This window comes from Monodelphis domestica, chromosome 1 (genome assembly GCF_027887165.1).
Source record: "Monodelphis domestica isolate mMonDom1 chromosome 1, mMonDom1.pri, whole genome shotgun sequence".
Classification (NCBI taxonomy): domain Eukaryota; kingdom Metazoa; phylum Chordata; class Mammalia; order Didelphimorphia; family Didelphidae; genus Monodelphis; species Monodelphis domestica.
This window is the reverse complement of record NC_077227.1, coordinates 372,143,983-372,157,700: the sequence shown is the minus strand read 5'-3', so window position 1 is coordinate 372,157,700 and position 13,718 is coordinate 372,143,983. Positions and strand designations below refer to the sequence as shown.

At 36.2% G+C, this 13,718-nt stretch overlaps 1 protein-coding gene across 6 annotated transcripts in view; it reads right to left on the bottom strand.

Moving 5' to 3' along the window:
- Window positions 1-12,695, bottom strand: part of TENM2 (teneurin transmembrane protein 2) — a 1,380,893-nt gene extending 1,368,198 nt beyond the window's left edge. For 2 of the 6 annotated variants that reach the window (XM_056811548.1, XM_056811549.1), the window contains exon 1: window positions 12,103-12,517. The gene's annotated coding sequence lies outside the window, so the exon portion shown is untranslated. Of the gene's footprint in view, window positions 1-12,102 lie in introns of all 6 variants that reach the window. The other 4 variants (XM_001370043.4, XM_056811550.1, XM_016433795.2 and 1 more) reach the window with 4 other exon arrangements.
- Window positions 12,696-13,718: the final 1,023 nt, after the last annotated feature.

Sequence of the window (13,718 nt, the reverse complement as noted above, 5' to 3'; positions counted from 1 at the left end):
TTTTTAGATCTTCTCATCCAATTCCATAACTATTATCCAGTTAGCCCTTGCTCTATGTCATCTACAAATTTGGTAAGCATGCCATCAATGCCTATAACAATGTTAAAGAGCACAGGGTCGTGCACAGATGCCTGAGGCACTCTTGTGGAGACCTCCTACACCAATGACATTAAGATATAGACAATGGACTCTAAGTCCAGCCATTCAACCAATTCTGAATCTTTGAACTACATTATCTTCTAGTTTAATTTTCTTCATATTCATAAGAAAGGCACAAATTCTTTTTACTGATCTGTTCTACAATATCCTCATGAATCAAAATACTGATGTAGTACTGATGCAGACCACTCTCTTCCTCTCCTGTCCCTTTTTAAAATTGAGATATTTGTTCTCTAATCTTGTGGCATCTCTCCTGTTTTCTATAATTTTTTAAATATCACTGATGGTGGCTCAGAAGAAATTCAGAGAAACTGAGACAGAGTTAAGTAACTTGACCAGGGTCACACATCTAATAAGTGTCTGGGGCTGGATTTAGAGGCATAGCTTCCAGTAATCTGAAAGTTTTCTGTAACCAATGAGATAATTCCTCAGGCCAAGTGGCTTGAATTTATCTTGGTGACCTCTTCAAAACCATGTGCCCATTGATGTCTCATCCTGGGACCTCTCTCTGTTCCTGTAGCCTCTTGACCTGGGACATCCTACCATTCTTGTGAATAGTAGCTTACCATGAAATAGACCTCCATGAGCTCCTTACTCCTTCTCCCATTGGCACATTTCTCCTGAAGCTCCCAGTTTGTGAAAGAACCCAGACTGGCTAGCCTTCATTCCCTGTCTAGTCCTGTTTTCAATCTTCCTAACTTCAGAATTATGCCCTTATGCTGGGTACCTTCATTGCCTGTCCCCTTCTATTCAGTTATCTTTTGTATTCTTTAGAATAGAAACTCCTTTCGGGTAAGGACTGCCTTTCTTTTTGCTTGTTTTTATATGCCTACCACCTAGCATAGTTCCTAACATATAGTAAGTTCTTAAATGGTCCTTTCCTTCCCTCATACTATCTTCTTACTTATCTGAGGCATCAACTCCCTCTCAGACAACTATTTTGTGATTTCCAGTGTAAAGGTTATTCTACTTGGTAGAGAAATGGTAAAACTGAATATAAACTAATCACTTTTAGCTTTTCTATTTTGTCATATTTTCATCAACCCAGCCACCTCAAACAGATATCTTGTCTCCTCTTTGATGTTTCCAATTCAACTTAAATCTCCTTTTTGTTATCTAATCCTTTTGAAGCTAAATTCATGGTCTTGGGCAGTCCTGACACTATTTTTACCAAACAGTGCCATTCTTTTATGTTTATCCTATTACCTGGTCCTTCTCTCATCTCTCATAAATTTCTTAAAAATTTGTTGACTGATGAAATCCCTATTTAAGAGTTCTCAACAGAAGGTCTGTGAACTAAAAAAAAAATCCCAATAACTGTATTTTCAAATAGTTGGCTTCCTTTATGATCATATATTTTATATATTAAAAAAAATCCAAAACATTCTTGCTAAGAGTCCATTGACTTTACCAAACTATCAAAAGTATTATTGTATTAAAGGATTGCTTGGAGGAGTGGTGTTAAAGTCAAATAGAAACTAATCCTTGTGGACTCTATATTGACTTAAAAACCACAAATTAATATTATCTATGTTGTATTGTATTTTTATTTATTTTGTTTAAAGTTTCCCGTTAACATGGGGTTAGGAGTTTGATACCTCTGCTAAAGAATTTAGAGATTAAATGACTTGCCCAGAGCTGGGTGTCTTCTTGGCTTTGAGGTCAGCTAAGAAGCCATACCCTTCCCTTTCTCCCTATTGTTCCATATGTACTATATGTGGTGTGAATAAACATATGCATTAAAATAAATCCAGAGTAGATAGATAAATAGAATATTCATTTGCTTCTATTATTAAACTGCAAACACCTTGAAGCATTGACTATGTTTTGGCATTACTATATACAATAGAATCCCTACTATAAAGCAGCCAGCTCACCGGAATGATGGGCTTAATAAACACATCATGTGTGGATTGATTTAAAAAAATAGAAGTCAAGAAATGACAAATTTAAAGGCAATAATAGCACAATTTTAACTTGAAAAGTGCCAAGGAACACTTTATAAGAACATATACAAATAATATAATCACCATTATGCCTTTCTTAACTATTCTATGATGCTAGAAGTAGCTCCAGGGAACTACCTAGTAGGAATCATTGTTCTGGAAAGTTCAGTCTCTATGACTATTTGCATTTTGACTCCTGAGGTAAAAATTGATAAGAAGAATCAAGCTGTGAATAGTTTACTTTCAAAGATTATTTTACATTATTTTATTTCTATTAAGGTGTTATAATTTTTACAAATATAGTTCATATTTTGCAAGTAAATATAACCAAAAGGAAAGAGTTGGGGGTGGGGAAGCATGTGAAACCATCTCTCATGTAAAAGCAAACACTAAACCATAGATACAAGGAGAATTTCTTTGTAACCAAAAGTAACATCTTTTGTATTTAAATCAACAATAGTAACAGTCCAAACATATAGAAACTCCTAATATTCGGATCATATGTTATATAACTCATCCTTCCCTTAGAGTAAGCATTGATTTTATCATGCAACTCCAGGAATTGATTTCATAACATTTCCTGTAATAAAATTTTATGTGTTTCAAATTTAAAAATGATTCTTCTTAGATATATATCTACTATATCCACTTGTTACAGGCAGAATACCATTTGACATATACCAATAGTGGGAACAATTTAGGCAAACTTGGTAGCTCATGGACATAAAGATTTAAACAAATGAAATTACACTTATGTCAAAATTCCATATTTCACACATTTCTTTTCAACTGTGAATCTCTCAGTTATTACATATTTTGAAGAACATATTACAGACTGACATATTGCCAGAATTTTAACATAAAAAGCAAGCTGAACAAAATCAGAGCTAAATCAAAATATTCTAGATAGTTCCCCTGAAATGTGAGAAAAAGATAAACCACATTTTCAGTTAAGATTGAAGATGAATGAAGAAAAAGATTTAAAAACAGAGCTGTAAAATTTGATGAGCAGGTTGATTTTAGAAAAACATGGAAAAACTTGTATGAAAAAATGAAAAGCAAAATGAGCAGAACCAAGGAAACACTGTATACAGCACCAGCAATATTGTTTGAAGAATAATTGTGAGAGTTTTCTGCCAGAGAAAGGATTAGTAAATAGAAGTAGGCATGTTATAGTTAAACACACACACTTATACATACGCATACACATTATCTCTTTGTCAAAAAAGTAGTCTTCTCTAATGTGAGATGGGAAGAGAGGGAAAGAACTTAGAACTTAAAATGTCACAAATTATTAAATTAAAAAACAAAATTAAAAAAACAGATCACTATAAACTCTAAAATATGAATTAAATAAGAGTTGTGAGTGGTTTTGAAATAAGAGCATAAATTAGTTTTTAATTCAATAATAATAGTTGATGCTTATATGAAGCTTTAATATTTGCAAAGTACCTTATACATCATCCATTTACCTGATGGGTAGATATTACAAGTATCACCACCATTTTAGAGATAAAGAATCAAAAACAGAGAAGTCAAGAACTATGTCTGTTGTTACAGTTTGGAGGTTGTTATTTAAAATAATGTTTTTCATGACTCCAAAGTCAATTCTTTGATTCTTGAGTGACTATAACAATATCAATGGCTAGTCACTAGAGCCATAATAACTAATCATATGGTCTTTTTAGCACAAGAGTTGCATACTTCAACTACTTCCTATTAAAATATGAGCTGATATATATATACATGTATATAAATTCACATATGTATGTGTGTATCTATATGGAGGGAGAGAGAGAGGTGGAGGAAGAGGTGGGGTAGCCAGCTTAAGGCAAATCATGTAACCAGACTGTAAAATAATGAATAGCAGATTTGTTGATTTTTCAATCATTGCATATATGTATATATGCATATATATATATTATGAGGACCTTGTCTTATGAGAATCAGAGGAAGGAAAAATTGGGCATAGACTGGGTGAGAAAAGACTTAGGGAAGTCATAAAAGCTACATCATATATTTGAAAGCTTTTCATCTGAGTTATTTGCTAGACTTTCTCTGTTTGGCCCCAGAGAAAACTAGGGGAAGATTGGGTTGATGTTGCAAAGGAACAAATTTAGGCTTGATTTAAGGAAAAGCTTCCTAACAATTAAAGATATTCAAAAGTGAAATAGATTATTTGAACTAGTAGTGGACTCCCCCTTACTAAATAAGCCAAAACTGATCTTGATCGGGTAAGGATTTGCATAAATAATTTTTCTAACTGTCAACACAGTGTAGTATTTTAGTTTTAGTATTACTCAAAATCACAGAGGTTACCTAATCCAGGTCATCTAATCCAACTGTTTCATTTTAGAAAATAGGGAACTGAAACCCAGATGAAGGAAAATGATTTATCCATTTTGATGAAAGTAGTATTTGGCAGATTAGAATCAAGGACTTTGGCTGCAAATCCAGCAATCTATCCTTCTCTGTAAGTAAATTAATTCACACATGTACTATGGATAAGATTACTGTTTTAGTACATAGTGTCCTAAAAGTCTTATTACAGATTTTAAAACTGCACTAAGATTATTGGGACATCCATTATGTTATGCTTTGTTAAGAACCAACCACCTTTGGCTTACAAATAAATTATTTTGAAAATAAGACAGTTGGTTTTTATAAATGTTTCTTCCTTTTCCTTCTGTCTTCATCTTACTTGTTAATCCTGAAATAGATTTATAAATATAATTCTTCACCTATATGAATATAACCAAGATGGAATGCTTCTTTGACTGAGAGTAAGCTGCTCACAATTATCTTTTTATTGCTTTCCTATAAGTTTCCTCTACACACACACACACACAATCTCTCTCTCTCTCTCTCTCTTTCTCTCTCTCTCTCCTCAGAAAGTAAGCTGTCCTCTTTAGAACAGTGCTTTATGCTATCATAAATTTGTGCTGCTGTAAGACTTACTGAGAGAAATCCCCCCCAAAAAAGTTGAAATTTTGATAGCAAAAATTCTCACATATAGGGATAAAGGAATAGGAGTTGAGGATAAGTAAAGAAAACTAGCCTGCATTCTTCTTTGCTATTTTCCCCAAGTAAGAGTGCCTTTTGTCCCTTTCACAGTTTTTAAATAGCTGGTTCTGTGAATGTAAGATGAGTCTCTCCTTTTCACGTTTTACCCTTTAAATGGTAAACTATAATGATAGAGAACATCCAGACCCCATCCCTCTCCGACCCCCATGATACATAAATTCATTCCATGGATAATTAAGCAACAGACATTTTCAATATAAATAATAAATAAATAAATTTAATTTTTTCTTTGTAATTGGTTTCAATTAATTAAGTCTGATTATTTATGAGATAAACAAAGCAGAGAGAAAATTTGGATGATGGGCCATACTAAAATTGCTAGGTCCCAAACCACTGCCAAATGTAATATGCATAGTATTGTTGATCTTAGTGATCACTATTTATGTTTACCGACTAACAAAATCCCTGAAAGGAAAAAAGAAAGTAGATGGTCTTATTGCTACAAGCAGAGCAAGGATGCAATTGTTTAACTCAAAAGAAAGTAGAAACTAACAGAGAAAGTTCTAATTCATCTGATTTTTTAAAAGACCCCTCCATCAACTCCCTTACACATTATAACTATGAATTGCTCATATTTTTACCATCTAATCTAAATCCTTGCTGCTACAAACTGTATAACTGTATACAAACTCTTTAAAGAAAGAAACATGGAACCATTTGCCTTTAAATGGTATGTATATAAGCTGTTTAGAAAAAGTTCCAATACCTACAAGTTTTACTTACATACACACAAACATATACTTTTTTCCCCCTTTTTATTTCACAAAGTCAGAGATAAGAGTAAAGATATTAATTTTTTGTTAGAGATCTTTAGAAATGGTTTGTTCAGCTTTTAAAATAGAGTTATAGTTTGAGTTTATCTATGCTCTTCTTATTGTAAAAAGAGTTAAGGCTTGAAACTAATTTATACATGTATCTCTCCAGGCTTAACCAGTAAAATATCCAAGATTTGTTTGTTTTTTCCCCCAAACCCAAAAGATTTACTTAAAGTAAATTTAACGATTACCATGTAGCCTAGTTTCACCTGTAAAATTTGTAGGCCACAACTTGTAGCCCCTTACAGATGAACAGGAGGCAGAAATTAAAATTAGATAGAGAATGAAGAAATGTGTACTAAAGAGATAAACCAAATGTTTTAGGCAAAGCCTATTATGCAATATATATTTGAAAGAACAAAAACTTGATCAACAAATATCATTGAACAATGTGTGCAATATAAAACAAAATGTAAATTGTGAAACATTATTTTGAAGTATTTTGAATAGTCAAATTTGGGGATGCTTTGTTTCTATCTTATATTTTTCACTGAAGTTTATAATATGTTTTTCTCTGTAGATATGTTTTAGTTTTAAACAAAACAACAAAAATCAATGACAGGAGGAAAAGGATGGGAAAGAGATTTGAGTTCACTATAGAAAAAGTGCAAAAGATTCCAATATAGAATCCAAGTTAATAGTCTAGGATCTTATGCTTTTCTTATCATTAGTACTACCTCTATCTACCTCTATCTAATATTTCCTATGTCAAAAATATCACCTGAAAAAAAAGAAATCATGATTTAAGTTCATTAGGATTGCTCTGTGTTTTATAACAAGTGGTTAGAAACATTGCTAACCTTGACTAAATAAAACCATAGACTTTAAGGAACTCAAAATAACTTCTTTATGAGAATTTGGGAAACTGGAGGCTTTACCATCTCCCTAAAGTTGTCTTATAAGTAATCACTTTCCAAGAAGGCAGATATTAAATCTAACATAAAGAAGGGGTGCAGATGTCCCCATAGAACATTTTCATAACAGACACAAGGCTTGAGTTAGTAAGCAAACTTGGAATACCCACAGTGCTGGTCATTGTAATTAATGAGTTCCTTAATCCTCCTAGCCCACATTTGTGAAACACCTTCATTTACAAGACTCAGCCAGTGTAGCTGTTGATTTTTGAGTCACAAAAGTCCTCAAATAGAACCAAAGCAAAAACAACAACAACAACAACAAAAGGAAAAGAAACCAAAAATTCTCTAGGTAAAGATGAATAAGAAAGAGTAAGCAGGACAGGGACTTGAGTTCAAGGGACTTGAGCCAAGATCTGATCAGTCAACTTGTAGAACAGATCTGTCTCCTTCAATATAATTACATACTTCAGGTAGCATATCTTTAAAACTTACTTAATGACATTCTCAAAGTGAATTTGAATATTGAAGAAGAAAGATGAAGTTTGTTGACCAATTGTTGCATCAAAAGGAGGCCTATTCAGATTAAGTTTAAAAGGGTTCATTTGAGAACTAATGGGTGGGGAGATGCTATGGAGTAATTTAGCTGCATAATTATCAGTTGAAATGCTAGGTTTTTTTAAAACTAATATAGACATATAACCTATACTCTTACACTCTACTTAATAAATTTGAGAGAAAAGTTATGTGCATTTCTTCTCAAATTTTGGTTTTGTCCAAAAGGTTCATAATTGTATAGCTGGCAGAGGTGTTCAATTAAAGTCCTTCAGGAAAAAAATGAGAGGTAACCTTATTTGAAAACTATCATATTTCCTCCCTTTATGGATTCACAAAAAGCTATAATGTTTCTAATTCTGAAACATAGTAGAGTATTAAAATATATTAACAGTCTAGTGAGTAACTCCAACTTTATACCTCATTGGTTTTATAAAGTCCTTTAGAAAATGCTATGTAACTTAAGCTAATAGTGAAGGCCAAATAGATCACATCTATTTATACCTATTAAACAGTATTTCAAGTGTAATTTTTATTAGAACAGCGGTCTGGTCAAAAAGAAAGAACACTGGACTGGGAGTCAAAAGAGTAGGTATTAAGACCTAAACTGAATGACTGCAGTTAACTTTCTGGGTCTTAGTTATTTCATCTGGAAAGTGGGGAGAACTTCACAGGGTCATTTTGGAGAAATTGCTTTGTAGACTAAAAAATACAACATGGAAATGAGTAGTTACTGCTCATAGTGTGCTGCTACTTACATGGGTAGGTCAAGTTGTAATTTTGCAAAGATATCCCAAAATGGAAAGTAGTTTTAGGCCATGGGAAACATTGGCAAGCAAGAATATTTAATATAGCTTAAAAAAGAGATGCTTATACGATGACATCTGATCTTCCATATAAAGCAACTTTAAGCTATATACTACAGGAGAGTTGTTTTTGCAAAAGCAAAGCAAGTCTCATCTCCATCTTTCTTAGTTGTTGAGGAATACAAACTTTTTTAATATGATCAGGTCATTCAGCCTCTCATTGCTCCCAGAAAACTCAAGGATTATAAAATGCTGACAAGTTACAGATCTGTATTGGTGGAGAGGAGTGCCCTACACTAATGAAACCAAAAGATCAAATGAGGAAAACAAACAAAAAATCATCAGTTACTGATAAGAAAAAAAAATCTTTCCACAATGGGAATTTTTGTTTGAAAAATGCATTAGTGGTAGGACCACCAATGCAAGACTACTTTGATATAAGAGCAATTTTCCTCCAATGTAACAAGAATCTTGCAAAATGACACCATGAAATTATAAAAGGTCTTATGAAATTTTAAGTGGCATACTTTCTAGCCATAAAATATACTCCATGCTGTGAAATAATGATTCCTCAGAGAAAATAATCTCAGAAGTTTCTGGGTATCAAGAAAGACAGTCATACTGCTAAGGATGGAGTGCAAAGAACTTCTCCCCTTTTGCTCAATGGTTAATGGATATCAGCTGTGCCAAGTTAAAAAAAAAATCCATCTGTTGCTTCAGAAAGAATTGCTATATAGAAAAATATAGTTTTCATGATTTCTAGCTGGAGTTGAATGGTTGAATCCTAATAGATTCCTGCCTTTTAAATTTCACCTTCTATTTGTTTCTGACAACTCAAATGAATAAAGGAGGAAAGAAAAGGAAACAAATCCCACTGTAATGACCTTCATTGCCTTCTGTCAGAAGTCACTTAAAAAATTACCTTGAATAATTTTTGGAATAAAAACAATGAGATTATAGCTCACCAGATTTGCCATTTCCTAAAAATGTTGGTAGAAGTGAGCAGCTCTTTTCAATTACAAATGCAGAAAGAAAGAAGTCAGCAATTGGAATTTTGGGAAGATCCAATAGCTCCATGACAATGATACACACCACATATCCAAGGAAAGCTCCATTCTTCACAAAATGAAAATGTGAACTCTAACAAGATAGACGAATGCGATTGTCAAGTTAAGCTCTTCAAATCAATACTCCTGGATACCAGTCTTTCTTTCTACATAGCCTAATGATCTAAAGGTGCCTTTTTCTCTAGTTCCCCATGAAGTTCAAGGACTGGCTATTGGAATGGCTGAAATGCTATCCTAGGGGCAATCAAGATAGAAGGCAGCAATCTGGGAAGACTAGTAAGAAGATGATATTATTTTCATTACTCAACCTAAGATCAAAACCAGAGACACAGAGTTAAAGGAGGTTAATAATATATTTTTTTATAAAATACACTATACCTGTTAGAACTATATAAGAACAATTCAAATCCTGTTGTTGACCCCAAAACACAACCCCATGTTATATTCAAGTTATGGACATCCTTAATATTTTAACAAAAATATTTTGTCTTCACAAGTTGCCAAGAAACTAGGACAAAAGAACAACCTCTATCCTCCAAAAGGGTAAAATCTATATGTCAATTAAAACTTAGTCATGACATCTGGAATTGGCAAAAAAAATGAGGCCAGGATTTTGTTTTAGAAATATATTCATGCACTGAGTATATTACATAACAATTACACATTTCACCATATGGGTTAAGCAAGAGTGATCTAAAATCTGGTCACTTATCCCCATGCCCACAAATGTGGTATGTATAATTTAAATAATGCAGGTGCATAGCTTGAAAAATATTGCTTTGAGTTTGAGAATGAAAGGCATATAGAAGCTTTAGGTTCTATAGCATCTCAGAGTTTACTAAATTAATTCATTTTTCTTGGCTTGTAGACAAGCAAAAGCTTTACCGTGAGACATCTGTGATCCTTATGAATGGAAGCAACTCAGTGTTTAAAAAATACCAAAAACTTTATCAAATTGGTCCATTTAAGAGTCCATGGAAAAAAAATAAACAGCAATATTTTCATCCCAAGAGTCCTAGGTATAAGCTCAGCTTTCATTCCTAGTGAAATGTCTTATTAGCATCTGCAGGGTACAAAAGAATAAATATGCTTTAGATCTCTGAATCCTGTCCACAATTTCAAGAAAAGCTGTTGTCAACACATATTACAAAGAACAGGTGAATATGCATTCTAACTTAGGAGAAGACTTTTTGTTTTTAAGAAGAAACTGCCTAAATTGCCTTAATTTCTATTTAGTGGGATATTCAATAGGAAATTAGTTATAATTTTGAGCCCAATTATCTGTGAAGTTAAAAAAAAAGTTCAACAGGATTATCACACATGTTAGTTAACTCTCCCACACTGCTATAGGTTACTTGACATCCATGTTGGGGAAGCAAACTTTTAGCTGTGTTTCCTTAAAATTAATTCCATCCTTTCTTTGTAGTGGTGTGACCCATAGTAGCCCTGACTTTTGGATTTACCTTTATTCTGAGATGGAGTTTGGACCATCCCATAATCATACTTAGACTTAGGTGATACTTACTTTACAACAGAATGGCATATTGTACATTTAAACTTCCATTACATTAGCTATTTTTCACATAAGATGGTTAGCTTAATAGAATGTTATAGAATTATAACTGTAAATGAAACTGGTTTCTTTTTGAACTGGTGATTTCCCATTAGTTATTGAGCCTTCACTACTTTTGAACTGGTACTAAGACCTTAAGAAAAAGAACAACAATACAACTAAAATAAGAGTGTTCATAAAAGCCTTATGCTTAAATAATGTCAATTTATTAAAGAACTACAGTTTAAGTCTTTTTATAACATTTAGAACAGATTCTGAGACTGAGTTTGAGGACTTCCTTTTTTTAAGAGTTGGAGCTCAATTTGAACTCATCATGCTGGATGTTTTAAATAATTTCATTTTCTTTATTGGCAAGATTCAATTCCCTTCCCACTTCCACACCCCCCCCCCCGCCCCCGCCGCCAATTTTTTTTTTTTATAAGATGCCACTACTTCAGGTAAGGTCTAAGAAGGGCTCAGTTTGGGGTTAGACAATGCTACACACTGTCTCAAAAATCTAAGCAAGACAATACCAGCAATCTCCCTCATTCTCTATAGCCCTGAATTTATTATTAAGTACAATTTAACTACAGCTCAATCACAGGAGGACAGGACAGAATGTGATGAACTAAAACAATTATATGTTTATTATCTTTGCAAATAGCATGAGTAGTGTTGTCCATTGCTGCCTCTTGCAAATCTGCAGCAATGATGCAAAACAGCCTTTTAAAGAATTTCTCTTTTGGAATGTAAATGATTTCCCCTTCATATTTCTGCCTATTTTAGCCTACATGTACCACATAGTAGTTCTGGAATCACTGACATCTGTCATTTTATCAAAACTGAGTCATAACACAGTGCAATCCTGGAAAAGAATAAGCTCAAACACCCGTGCAACAAAAACGCATCCTAAAAAAATCCTAACAATTGTGATGAGAATTAATGGAGAGAAAGCAGCAGCCCTTCTGCAGGGAAATAACACTCTACTCTCCTCCATCGCTCCCCCCTCCGCCGCACACCCCCCAACCCCCAGCCACCCAACTCATGCAACTAATGATGACCTCTCGAAGTACTGAATTAAAAGGTTTTAGCATTCATCTAATGATGGGGGGGGGGAGGGAATAGGAAGGGGAGAAAACACGAAACAAGTTGGAAACTGCACTAACGCAAAGAGAAAGAGAGAGCAGCTTCAGGAGCTATTGCAGAATGAACAGCAATAGAAAAAGCCTTAAGCATCTAAGAGTAAGAAGTGAAAAGCATTTACCAGTGGCTCGTTCAGTAGCTTCACTCCCTGACACCATCTACATAGGGAGGTAACTTAGCCTAGTCTTCCGTCTCAGCTCGCTTTATAGCAAAATTCCTTCACTTCGAGGGGACTACACACACCCTCGAGAGACAGAGAGAAATAGATCCCAGAGACCCGGGCGGGCTTTCTCACCCCCTCCCTAGAACCCGCCCCCCGCACTCCCCAAACGGTGGTTCTCTCTTCTTCACAATTCGCACGGTGGTGCGGCGGGGTTGCTGCTGGGGATGCTGCTGCTGCAGCCGCGGATGCTGCTGCTGCTGCTACTGCTAAGGCTGCTGCCGCTGCTGCCTCCGCTGCTGCTGCCGCTACCGCGGCTGCTCCTACTTCGGAAACGATTAGGAGGACGCCCAAGCACGACCTGTGTCTGCGAGCCACCCAGGCAGCTCTGTGCAACCTGCTCCTGAATCAAACCCATAACACATACGCACTCGCGCGCACACACACATACACATACACTCTCTCTCACGCGCGCGCACACACACATACATACACACACGCTCACTTAGCACACGCGCGCACACAGACCTACACACGGGGAGCCGCGCCGCGCCGCACAGCCCCTGAATGGGGAGCGCGAGCCAATCCCCGGGCTCTGAGCGCGCGCCCATGGGCCGCGACTCGCGGGAGCGACCACTGGATCTGGGGGGAAGGAAGGCGCTGCCTGTACTGCTGGGGATCAGGGGCAGGCTGGCAGCAGGGCAGGTCAGGATATGCCAGGGTTAGGGGGCTAGTGGGAAACAAAACAGCACCGTTCTTTTGTCTGCAAAGAAATGAGCCTCGGGGCGCTGCTTAACTCCCCCTCGCCCCTCCAAACAGGTCAAACGAACGGCCGCAATGTGACCGGCCCCAGCCCAGAACAGAGTTCTACTGGAGGTAGAGGAGAGATGTGGTTGGGAGAGTAACCGGCAGCTTCAGGAGCAGAGCTCCGGGAGACCTCGCTTCCCAGGGTGTTCGGGGCAGGTTAAACTGAGGTGTGATTTACCGCAGCGTCACTGAGCCCCACCATCCCCCAGATGCTACAGCGCAGCGAAATCATCCTGCGGACTACCAGAACCTGCCCTGGCCACTGAGCATGCCCAGACCGTGGCTCGAGCCCGTAGAATTGCACTCTCCTGGGTTAGAAAAAGGACTTGGGAAAGGGACAACCAGATTCGGGGTTCGGCCTGAACAATCATTCTACAGACGAAGAGCAAAGGGAGGGAGAGGTCGGTTGGACCGCGGGGCGGGAATTACATGCGTGCGTGCGTGTGTGTTGGTGGGGAGAATACTTCCACCTCCACCTGTTATACCTTTCCATTATCAATTGCTGAGTTCTGTGCTGAAGCTGCCCTTTGATAGCTTCCAATTGGGGAGCAAGACTTAAGAATCTCTTAGAAGTAAAATATCAGAGCCTAAAGGAACTTTGGTTTAGGATATTTAGAAAACTAAATATCCTATCGAGCTCGTAGAGACTTCACAGGATCATAAATCAAACTGGAAGAGTCTTTAAAAGCCATATAGTCCAATCCCCTCATTTTACAGATGAGGAAAGTGGTACCTAGGAAGCTTAAGTGATTTATCCAAGGTCACATGGG